This window comes from Bison bison, unplaced genomic scaffold (assembly GCF_000754665.1).
Source record: "Bison bison bison isolate TAMUID 2011002044 unplaced genomic scaffold, Bison_UMD1.0 scf7180017864483, whole genome shotgun sequence".
Taxonomy (NCBI): domain Eukaryota; kingdom Metazoa; phylum Chordata; class Mammalia; order Artiodactyla; family Bovidae; genus Bison; species Bison bison.
This window is the reverse complement of record NW_011495043.1, coordinates 1,178,960-1,192,018: the sequence shown is the minus strand read 5'-3', so window position 1 is coordinate 1,192,018 and position 13,059 is coordinate 1,178,960.

Here is a 13,059-nt window from a genome sequence, read left to right as displayed (position 1 = left end):
CAGACAGGGTTCCAAATAGGAAAAGGAGTACGTCAGGGCTGTATATTGTCACCCTGCTTATTTAACGTATATGCAGAGTACATCATGAGAAACGCTGGGCTGGAAGAAGCACAAGCTGGATTCAAGATTGCCGGGAGAAATATCAATCACCTCAGATATGCAGATGATACCACCCTTATGGCAGAAAGTAAAGAGGAACTCAAAAGCCTCTTGATGAAGGTGAAAGTGGAGAGTGAAAAAGTTGACTTAAATCTCAACATTCAGAAAACGAAGATCATGGCATCTGGTCCCATCACTTTATGGGAAATAGATGGGGAAACAGTGGAAACAGTGTCAGACTTTATTTTTTTGGGCTCCAAAACCACTGCAAATCGTGACTGCAGCCATGAAATTTAAAGACACTTACTCCTTGGAAGGAAAGTTATGACCAACCTAGATAGCATATTGAAAAGCAGAGACATTACCTTGCCAACAAAGGTCTGTCTAGTCAAGGCTCTGGTTTTTCCAGTGGTCATTTATGGATGTGAGAGTTGGACTGTGAAGAAAGCTGAGTGCCAAAGAATTGATGCTTTTGAACTGTGGTGTTGGAGAAGACTCTTGAGAGTCCCTTGGACTGCAAGGAGATCCAACCAGTCCATTCTGAAGGAGATCAGTCCTGGGTAGACTGATGCTAAAGCTGAAACTCCAGTACTTTGGCCACCTCATGCAAAAAGTTGGCTCACTGGAAAAGACTCTGATGCTGGGAGGGACTGGGGGCAGGAAGAGAAGGGGATGACAGAGGATGAGATGGCTGGATGGCATCACTGACTCGATGGACGAGAGTTTGAGTGAACTCCGGGAGTTGGTGATGGACAGGGAGACCTGGCGTGCTGCAATTCATGGGGTCACAAAGAGTCGGACACGACTGAGCGACTGAACTGAACTCAAGCCTTTCTAGAGACATTTTGGATAGAAGCTATTATCACAAACGTGAATAAGTCTCCTATGTTTAATATAAACATTAACTGTTTTCTTCCTCCTCTTTGCAAGATTGTAGGAGTGCCTGGCAAGAGCAGTCTGCTGACTGGAGTCAGACCAAGCTAATCAACCCTATGAAGTCAAAACAGTGTTTGAGTGATGAGTCCCCAGGCAGATTTCAGGAATGCAGAACATTTGGTGAGTTTGCATATTCTACTAGGAGCATGTTGTTTGCTCTGCAAGTTACACCAAAACCAAGAACTTTCTGGGGAACCAGAAACTCTTGGGCTCTAATACCATTCTTCTTCTTAATTCATTTATTTTATTTTTGGTTGAACTGGGTCTTGATTGCTGGGCTTTGTCTAGTTGTGGAGAGTGGGGCCTACTCTGTAGACGAGGTGCGTGGGCTTCTCATCGTGGTGACTTCTTTTGGTTGCAGAGCCCAGGGCCCTAGGCGCAGGGGTTTCAGTACTTGTCGCTCAGTAGCTGTGGCTCCTGGCCTGTAGAGCACAGGCTCAGGAGCTGTGGCATGTGTATGCTAGTTGCCCTGCAGCATGTGGGATCTTCCCAACCCAGGGGTCGAACCTGTGTCCCCTGCTTTGACAGGTGGATTCTTATCCATTGTACCACTGGGGAAGTCCCTAATACCATTCTTTGAAAAGCTCTCTTCCACTCCTTCACTGGCAAATGCAATCAGATTCCTGCAATGTGAAGTGCATTGTGTTGAGGGCTAGGGAAGATAAAAGAGTATAAACATATAAGTCTCTGTCCTGGGGAAGTGTTGGGTTTGTAGGGGAGACACAGCATACATACAAATAGATATAATGAAATTAAGTAAAACATTAGTGCCAGAAGATGCACTCATTCTATCTTTCAGCCGATTTTACTGATCATCTATTGTCAGCCAGACACTCTGCTTGCCTTCTTAGGACCTTAAACTTCCTCCTGTGGCACTGGAAGCCGTTATATTATTTAAACAGGCACTAACTTGACAAGATTGTGCTTTAGAAGGGCCTGTCCGTTGTAAAGTGGCAAGAATAGAGTCAAAATAGCCATTGGCAGTTGTTTCAGTGATCAAGACCAGAGACAGCAGCGGCCTGAACTAAGCTGAAGGGGTAGAAACACAGGGAAGTGAGCAGGTCTGAGGAAGTACCACTGGAGAACTTGGGCCTTGATGAGGTGTCGCAAAGGGGTAGGCAAGGGGAAAACCCCAGACTGGGACTCCACAGAAGAGGGATGTGAGCCCATGCTTGGGGGGAGATCTGGATATAACACTGAGAAATAAAACTGATATTCTAGTTCCTCTTAAGGCAAGAAGTGGAGGAAACTTTCAGGCTCGTCCATGTTGAACATGTATCAATAGCTTGTTCCTTTTTAATCTTGGACAGTCCATTGTATGGATATACCACATCATGTTGCCCATTCACCAGTTAATGGACATTTGGATTGTTTCCAGTTTGGGGCTAATATGAGTAATAGTTCTGTGAACATTTGTGTATAAGTTTTTGGGTGGATCTGTCGTCATTTCTCTTGGGTATATCCCTAGGAGTGGAATTGCTGTGTCATCTGAAAAGGCTATGTTTAACTTTTTAGGAACAGCTAAATTATTTTTCAGAATGGCTATACCATTTTATATCCCCAACAGCAATGCATGAATGTTTCAGTGGCTGCACTCTCCAACTGGTAGTGTTCATCTTTCTGACTGTAACTCTTCTACTGGGCGTATTGGTATCTCATTGTGGTTCTAACTTCCCTAATGACTAATGTGGTTGAGCGCACAATGTGCTTATTAATCATTTGTATATCTTCATATCTTTTGTTCATTTTGCAACTAGGTTATCTTCTTATTGTTGAATTATGAGGGTCCTGGAAATATTTCTTTACTAGATATAAGATTAGCAAATATTTTCTTCCAGCCTGTAGTTTGTCTTTTCATTTTCTTAATAGTGTCACATTAAGAAGCACAGAAGCTTCTAATGAGATCCAGTTTCTCAATATTTCTTTTATGGATTTTACTTTTGGTTTTTTATCTATGAACTCTTTGTCCAACCTGAGGTCATGAAGACTTCTATTCTCTTTAAGAAGTTTTCTGTTTTTAGCTATTATATTTAGGTCTCTGATTCATTTTTAGTTAAATGTTGTGTGTGGTATGAAGTAAGGATATAACTTCCTCTTTTTTGGCGTGTGGATATGTAATTGACCCACAACAGTGTTATTTATTTTTAAAAGACAGTAGAATACATTGCACATTTAAAAATAAAATGTGTATATATTTCATGTGGTTTCTCAGTTGTAAAAAAAAGAACAAGACTTAGTATTTTGTTGGTCTGTGATCAAGATATCTTCAAAGTTACTGCAGTACAGCTTCCAGAATGTACAGTGCAAAATTTGGGGAAGGAGGAAAAGGAAAAGGTAGGAAGGAGTGAGGCCAATGGTCGTGAGAGGAAGTGCAGAGTCAGGGCTCACATCTAGGCTGATGACCAGGCTTAGAGTGAGTGCTAGGAGCTGGTGAGGGTCCTATAATATTGGGGGATTTGGGCTCCAGACAAAAGCCAATCATGAACAGAAGAAATCAATGAAAGTATAATGAGAGGAGTATGCAGTTCTAACAAGGAGGACTACATTTCCCACTCAGAGAGAACACCTGCGATGGACTTGAAGGATGAGTAGGCTTTATTGGGCATCCCAGGGAGGGAGCACATTACTCAAGGGAAGAGCAGAGGTCTGAAAATGAACAGATCAACTGGAAAGAAAAAAGCCAGTAGCCCATCAAGGTGAGAGAGCATAGAGAAATTACAAAAAAGTGATGAAAATTCCACTAAGGTAGAAAGTTGGGCTTCTACAACCCAGCTTTTAAAACCAAAGTTTTAAAAAACCAAGTTTTTAAAACCAAAACCTTACTTGGTCTTACCACCTTACTAAATAAAACCTAGTGTTTTTCAATCATCTCTTATTTAAGAGTTTGATAAAATGAATTAATGTTTGTTGTATATATATGTGGAAGTCGAAGCATCAGTCGCCCAGTCCTGTTCGATTTTTTGCAACCACATGGACTAAAGTGGGTTGCCCTGACCCAGGAATCGAACCTGGGTCTCCTGCATTGCAGACAGATTCATGTAGGGAAGTCTTTTATCCACTCAGTGTTCAGTCATTAAACATTTGTCTTTTTTTAATTCTTTAGGACTCATTTTTAAAATTTTTATTTATTTATTTTTGGCTGTGCTGGGTCTTTGCTGCTGCTCCCAGGCTTTCTCTAGTTGCAGTGAGCAGGGGCTACTCTTCACTGCAGCACGAGGTCTTCTCATTGTGGTGGCTTGTCTTGTTGCAGAGCATGGGTTCTAGGGCACGGGCTCTGTAGTTGTGGTGCATGGGCTTAGCTCCTCTGGGGCGTGTGGAATCTTCTGGGAGCAGGGGTTGAACCCGTGCCCCCTGCACTGGCAGGCAAATTCTTAACCACCAGGGAAATCCAGGACTCACTTTTTTCCAAGTGATAAACTTTTTAAATTGGCATTGGCTGCAATGACAGCATTTTAATTTTTACTTTAAAAAGATCTATAGCATCATGAGAAATTAGAACATCAGGCCTGCCCTTCTGTGTTGTTCTTATTCCTCAACCTTAATAATCCATGCCTATATTTAAATCCCATATTAGTAATGTAACATTCTTCACAAAATTAGGTTAATGGTATGGATCCTTAATGCTTCCAATTGTAATTTGAATTATTTTCTGACAGTTAATTTTAGCAGAGGCCAAAAAAAAAAAAAATCAGAGATGTGCACAGGTGCATGCCATTATTCAGCTCACAGATGTGTTTTCAAAATCCCTATTTGACACCTATCGCAAATATCAGTGTCTGCCATTACCTTGCTTTTTGGCTGGAAACAAGTAGAATTTTCCAGGCCTTGATGCCTTACCTGTAAATTCAGAAACTTGGACTATCCTCAGATTCTCTTTCTATTAATACAGTAAGCATGACTTATACTGTATTATACCCAAAGAAAGGCAATGCCAAAGAATGCTCAAACTACTGCACAATTGCACTCATCTCACATGCTAGTAAAGTAATGCTCAAAATTCTCCAAGCCAGGCTTCAGCAATACGTGAACCACGAACTTCCAGTTGTTCAAGCTGGTTTTAGAAAAGGCAGAGGAACCAGAGATCAAATTGCCAACATCCGCTGGATCATCGAAAAAGGAAGAGAGTTGCAGAAAAACATCTGTTTCTGCTTTATTGACTATGCCAAAGCCTTTGACTGTGTGGATCACAATAAACTGTGGAGAATTCTGAAAGAGATGGGAATACCAGACCACCTGACCTGCCTCTTGAGAAACCTGTATGCAGGTCAGGAAGCAACAGTTAGAACATGGAACAACAGGCAGGTTCCAAATAGGAAAAGGAGTACGTCAAGGCTGTCTATTGTCACCCTGCTTATTTAACGTATATGCAGAGTACATCATGAGAAACGCTGGGCTGGAAGAAGCACAAGCTGGATTCAAGATTGCCGGGAGAAATATCAATAACCTCAGATATGCAGATGACACCACCCTTATGGCAGAAAGTTAAGAGGAACTAAAAAGCCTCTTGATGAAGGTGAAAGAGGAGAGTGAAAAAGTTGGCTTAAAACTCAACATTCAGAAAACGAAGATCATGGCATCTGGTCCCATCACTTTATGGGAAATAGATGGGGAAACAGTGGAAACAGTGTCAGACTTTATTTTTGGGGGCTCCAAACTCACTGCAGATGATGACTGCAGTCATAAAATTAAAAGACGCTTGCTCCTTGGAAGGAAAGTTATGACCAACCTAAATAGCATATTGAAAAGCAGAGATATTACTTTACCAACAAAGGTCCGTCTAGTCAAGGCTATGGTTTTTCCAGGGGTCATGTATGGATGTGAGAGTTGGACTGTGAAGAAAGCTGAGCGCTGAAGAATTGATGCTTTTGAACTGTGGTGTTGGAGAAGACTCTTGAGAGTCCCTTGGACTACAAGGAGATCCAATCAGTCCATTTTGAAGGAGATCAGCCCTGGGTGTTCTTTGGAAGGAATGATGCTAAAGCTGAAACTCCAATACTTTGGCCACCTCATGCGAAGAGTTGACTCATTGGAAAAGACTCTGATGCTGGGAGGGATTGGGGGCAGGAGGAGAAGGGGACGACAGAGGATGAGATGGCTGGATGGCATCACTGACTCGATGGACGAGAGTTTGAGTGAACTCCGGGAGTTGGTGATGGACAGGGAGGCCTGGCATGCTGTGATTCATGGGGTCACAAACAGTTGGACACGACTGAGCGACTGAATTGAACTGAACTGAAGCATGACTATTTTAGCCATTCCCATGGACATCTTCAGTGTAAATTATATTCACTTACACAAACAGAGATCCAACAGCAACAGATAAATCCACCAACTGGACAGAGAAGTGTGATGAATAAGAATAATGACATTCATACACATTTATAAGAAATAACATTTCCTTTCATGCTAAACCTTTAAATCTTAAACACACTAAATATATTGTATTTTCTTTTGCAAATGGTTTGTAACAGATGTGATTTTTCACCATAGGCAGTGTGTACTTAGTCATTTATTTATTCAGAAAATATTTCTGAGCCACATATTGCAGGCAGATTCTGTCCTGGGTCTCATAATGGGCACAGACATCTGAAAATGATCATCTAAAAGATTGAATAAGGGAGCAAGGGCAGGAACAGAAATAAGTATGGTACCAATCAGTCTGTGTTATCAATAGGGTCAGGGAGTCACAGATAATAGCTACCATAAAGTACAGGGAGTGAGTGCTCATTTCCACATGTGATGAGGAAGACCACAGATGGCAGCATTTGAGAAAACTCCTTTGCATCCTAATAAGCACCTGCTCCCAAGAATGATGCAGACTATCTGGAGGTTAGATTAACTTGGCAGAAAAGTGCCAGCATAATTTGTGTCCGTGTGAGCGCACGATCCAAGACGGATCTCTCTGCAAGGCCATAATAGTTGACAGGGTCCCCTTAGAACATTTTAGGGTGTTTTCTGTAAATGACCCTGGTTTGGGCTCTGCATTTATTACCTAATATTTTCTTTTTCGGCTGTCAGTTTAACCTCAGAGCTACATCATAGAAGTACAGGAACTATACATAATTTTAAAATATTTACCATAAATTGGGATAAAACTTAGGAAATAGATGATATTTTAGCATGCTATTTTAAATATCACATTTCCTCTTTTTTTAAAAAAGCTGGCAGAAGAACTTAGTTATTTGAATGTTTGAATGTCTTTAAAGACTAAGACATAGCTTTTTCCTGACATTTTTGGTCTTAAAACACTGTTTTTTTTTTTAATCCAATTTTGGAAGTGGGTAGAGACAATTTATACCAACCATATGAATGAATTTACACACATGTTTAGGGTATAGTAGAAATGGTGTTGTAGGGAGAAGCCAGGACTCAGAATTAATGTCTAGTTCTGTCATTAACTAACTGTGAAGCCTTGGATGAATCTCTTAATTTTGCTAACCTTAGGTTTTCTCCACCATAAAATCAGGGGACTGAAGTAAATGATCTCTAAATCCCTTTTGACTTCTGATCATTTTTGTCTCTATTTATAATTAATTCTGTGTAGAGGCAAATAGCCAAGTTTTATAGATTAATATTTACTCATTAGTATAAACACTAAGAAAGTCTCCTTGAATTGAAACATATCAGGGCTGCCTGAATAAAGAGATGTGAAATAATATGTCTGTATTTGTGTGGCAGAGGTGAAGTCCAACGATTCTTTTCCACTTTGTGTCAGCATCAGTACTAATCAAATGGTTGAATTAGCTCTGAACCTCTTGCAAATCAACCTAACTCATTTGTGAATGGGGAAATTCTGGGGAAGCAATTGCTTAGCACTTAGTCTGAGAGCTGTAAATAGAATGTGAGTTAATTGCTCTATAATATAAGAATACTTTATCTCCCAATAATAGTGTGGAAAATTTAGGCAATTAACAAGAAAAACAACCCCACAAAACACAAGCAGTATCCAGTGGGAAACAAAGTACTTTCACCAAGGCCATTTCCCTGGGTGTCCTGATATCATCTCAGAGGCAGCTGTCTCCTCCGCCTACATTCAAGGCCAGTCCTATTTGTAGGTTTCCAAAGCAACAATGCAAATGTTCGATCAATGTGCTTGGTGTGTGATAGGCCTATACTACAGGCTTGTTTTGCCATAAGTCCTGGTTGCAAGGAATGTGCTAAACTCAGAAGAGGTGTTTCTAGGACACGGCGCCTGGGGATAACAGGGATTCCTACAAAAACTGCCGCAGACCATGGTACCAGACTCCAGCGCTGCTTTGCTGTAAGTGATGCCCTCGCCAGGACAAAACATCAAAGGAAGCTGCTTGAGTGAGTGCCCTGCTCAAGTAACCTGATGCCTCAACTCCTCATAACCTCTGGGTCAAGAGCCCATTACCGGTTCTGATGACAAGCTGTCTTTATTTCCCCAAGCGCACTGATTGATAACTTGGGATAGGGAGTGGGCAGTGGTACCAAGAATACAAATCACTTAGTAAAGTGGCCGAAAGGGACAAGACCCTAGAGGAGCAGAGAGTGTCAGACTAAAGCCAAGATACGTAATGTAATATGGTGGACAGAGCACGGACTGTGAAGCCAGACAGAGTCAAGTGTTCATCTTGGCTCTGCCACTTCCTAACTGCCTGGTTCATGTTTCAGCCTCTTCATCTGTAAATAAGTGATGATAGGCTCTACCTCTAAGATCTTCTGAGGATGAGATTCGGTGTGTAAAGTGCCTCAAATACAGTGAGCATTTTAAAAAGTGACCTTTCTCTCCCCGCCTCCAAATTCATATGTTGAAGTCCTAACCCCTGGTACCCCAGAATGTGACTGAATTTGGAACAAGGGTCTTTTTTTTTCTTTTTTTAATTGAAGTATGTGCTGTGCTGTGCTCAGTCACTAAGGATGTCCGACTCTTTGCAACCCCATGCACTGTAGCCCACCAAGCTCTTCTGTCTGTGGGATTCTCCAGGCAAGAATGCTGGAGTGAGTTGCCATTTCCTTCTCCAGCAGATCTTCCCAACCCAGGGATCAAACCCACATCCACTGCATAGGCAGGCAGATTCTTAACCACTGAGCCACCAGGGAAGCCCAGTGTATAACATAATGATTCACAGTCTCCAAAAGTTGTGCTCTGTCTATAGCCACTGCGGAGCATAGGCTATACTTCCTGTGCTGCATAATACAGCCCTGCAGCTCATTTTATGCATAAGAGTTTGTACCTCCTCACCCTCCATGCCAGTATCATCCCCGCTTCCCTCTCCCCACTGGTAACAACCAGTGTATTGTCTGTATCTGTGAGTCTGCATCTTTTTTGTTATGTTCACTATTTTGCTGCATCTTCTGTGTTCCACATAAAAGTGATACCACACCGTACTTGTCTTTCTCTGACTTATTTCACTTAGCATAATAGTGTTCAGTGAAAGGCCATCCATGTTACTGCCAATGGCAAAATTTCATTCTTTTTTATGGCTGAGTAGTATTCTATTGTGTGTGTGTGTGTGTGTCTGTATGTGTCTTTGTATACACACACAGGAGATAGGGTCTTTGCAAAGACAGGTTAAAATGAGGTCATTAAAGTGGGTCCTAATCCAGTATGACTGGTGAATTTAGAAGAAGAGATTAGGACTAAGAACCAAACAGTGGGAAAACTATGTGGAAATGCAGGAAGAAGATGGCCATCTAAGAATCAATCCTAGTGACACCTCGGTCTTGTACTTCTAGCCTCCAGGACTCTGAAAAAATAAAATTCTGTTCTTCAAGCCACCCAGTCTGTGATATTTTGTTATGGTAGCCCCGCTGCTGCTGCTGCTAAGTCTCTTCAGTCGTGTCCGACTCTGTGCGACCCCATGGACTGCAGCCTACCAGGCCCTAGCCCTAGCAAATTAATATAAGCGCCACCCCTACCTCCAGCAGAAGGGCATATAGCAAAATATGGCTGCTGTGTGGAGCGAAATCTAGCATCCAGAAGTAGCTGCAGCTGGTAGGTAGTACACTAGGGCACCTAAACTCATGCCGATCGTCTGGTGTGTACCTTGTGAAGGAAAAACAAATACCAGGAATGGGAAGGAAGTCAATAAAATCCTAGAAAGATGTAAATCTCTGATAACACATGAACTTTATTCTTATGCATAAGAGAAAATAAAAATTTAACAATGGAGGTGTTAAACCATTTATACATAAAACCAGGCATTATTGGAATTATATGCTGAAGAGACTAAAAATACGGTCTGACCTTGAACAATGTGAGGGTTAAGGACACCTACCTCCCTAACCTTGGGTGCAGTCGAAAATCATGTACTGCTATCTCTGTCTCAGGAACGAAGGAATTGATAAATGACTTGTCCAAGCATGTGAAGCTGAAACAGTTTGGCTAGAATAGGATTCCAACCCTAGTTCTTTTGATTACACGTATTGTGATTTCTAGTAGAACACAAGCTTCCCCACACTCACTTTAGTTAAAGATCTGCAAAATGAAAATACAAGCACTTTATTCACTGAAAAAAAATCCGCACATAAGGGGACCCATGCAGCACAAGCCAGTGTTGCTGAAGGGCCCCTGTTGTCATTGCTGCCATTACTGTAATGACGGCTAAAAGCAATAGTAGAAATCCTAATTACCTTAAAAATCCCAGTGTGTTGGTTTACTAAGGTGCTTCAATTTGAACCCCACGTGGACATGAGTTGACATCTTTTCCTATTGGTCTAACTAATTGAAAACTCTCATTAACCTTACTGCTTTCTGTAGGGAAGGCAGGTTAATAGGATGCACAGGAAAGGGCTTTCAAAACAAGAGCGCACTTCAGTGTAGCTGTTGAAATGCTTTTAAATGCCTTTTCATTGTGCCAGAGGACAAGTAATGAGCTTTGGAGGGCTGGGCACTTTCTTGCTGATTTGACTGTGGATGTTTTTATAAAAACGGAAGCCCATTTTATTTTAATGACCGCAAAGTGAGGTTGGAGTGTAAATTCACTGTAATGGACATAATTGTCTCCTTACATGGCCTTTAACCTGAATTTAGAGAAATAGGAGTCACTGAGATTAAACAGATATTTACATTTTGCCATCTTTACATCGGAAAGAAGGAAGGAAAAGAGGAAGGAAGGGACAGAAAGGGAAGGAAAGAAGGGAGGGAGGGAGGAAGAGAGCTTCATAGATATGTGTGTGTGTGTGTGTGTGTGTGTGTGTTAGTTGCTAGGTCGTGTCTAACTCTTTGTGACTCTGTGGACTGTACCCCGCCAGGCTCCTCTGTCCATGGAATTTCCCAGGCAGGAATACTGAAGTGGGTTCTTATTTCCTTCTCCAGGTGACCTTCCCAATCCAGGGATTGAACCCTGGGTCTCCTGCATTACAGGCAGATTCTTTACTGTCTGAGCCACCAGAGTTCCCCAAACCTACCTGTTCTTCCCTTCTCTCCTTCAAGAGTTAACCATGGTTCTAAAATTGGTGTCTTTTCCCATTTTTCATTTTATATTTGTAGCGTATATACACTTAGGTAAACAAACAGTATATAGTATTATTTTACTGTTTTACAATTTTATATAAATGACCATATGTATTCATTTTGACCAACTATATTTTGGTATAATTTATATACAAAGTAAAACCAATCCATTTTAGGTGTAAATTCTGATGCGTTTTGATAAACGTATGCAGCTGTGTGACCACCACAGCAGTCCTGATATAGAGACCCCCTTGCAGTTCCTGTACAGTCACTTCTCCCACCTGTCCCCTGACCCTTGCTATCACTGATATGCTTCCTATGACTGCGGTTTTGCCTCTTGAGTTTTAAAATTTAAAGTATTTTATCTCTGTAGTATTATACAGTATATATGCTTTGTTTCTGGTTTCTTTCACCTAGCGTTATACTTATGATACTTACCCATCTGTGTTTATCAAGTCCGTTTCTTTTTATTTCTTTGTATTGCTGCTTCACAATTTATTCATTTATTTACTTGTTGATAGGCATCTGGGTCCTCTCCAGTTATGGGCTGTTACAAGTAAAGCACGCTTTGTACATGTCTTTCTATGGGCTTGGACTTTCATTTCTCTCGGGTGGATGTCTAGAGCTGGAATGGCAGGGTGGTAGAGTAGGTTTATGTTTTTAAGAAGCTGACAGTCTTCTGGTGATGTTGCATTTTACACTCCCACATGCAGTGTACGGTAATTCTAATTGTACCTCCTCTTTGACACTTGGTATGATCAGTCTTTTAAGTCTGAGCCATTTTAATAGGTGTATAGTGATATCTCACTGTGGTTTTGATTTGGATTTCCTTAATGACTAATGAGGAGAGCAATTTTTCACGTGCTTATTGGCCATCTGTATATCTTATTTAGTAAAATATCTGTTCAAATCTTTTGCCCATTTTCTTTTGGGCTTTATGTCTTATCATTGTATTGTGTGAGTTCTTTACACATTATGAATACAAATTGTTGATTTGAAAATAATTTTTCCCAGGCTGTGGCTTGTCTTTTAACTTGCTTAAGTATCTTTTGAAGACAGAGTTTTTAACTCTTATGAAATCCAATTTATCTGTTTTTTTTTATCATTGTGATTTTGGTGTCCAATTAAGAAAACATTTCCTAAGCCAAGGTTACTGTGATTTTCTCCTGTTTTCTTCTAAGAGCTTTATAGTTGTAGCTCTTTCTTTGAGGTCTATAATCATTTTGAATTAATTTTTGTAGAAGATTTGAGGTGAGTAACAAGGGTAACTTTTTTGGCATATGGACAACCAGTTGTTTCAGCATGACTTGTTAAAAAGATTATCCTCCCCACCCCTGCATCAAATTTCCTTGATACCTTTGCCAAAAAACAAATCAGTTGACTGGGTGGGGAGTCAACATTTTCAGAATGCAGAAGTGGGAAGTGGGGTTGTCCTTTTCCTCTGCATAGCAGTCACTTTACTGGAGTAAACTATATTTAAAAACAATCATTTAAGGTTTCTGGGAATTGTCCTAAGTGTATGCTGCAAACGGAAGAATCATTCTTTCAAGAAATTCTACTGAATCTTGATAAGAGTCTGCAGCATCTGAGCCATGACCTGCTCC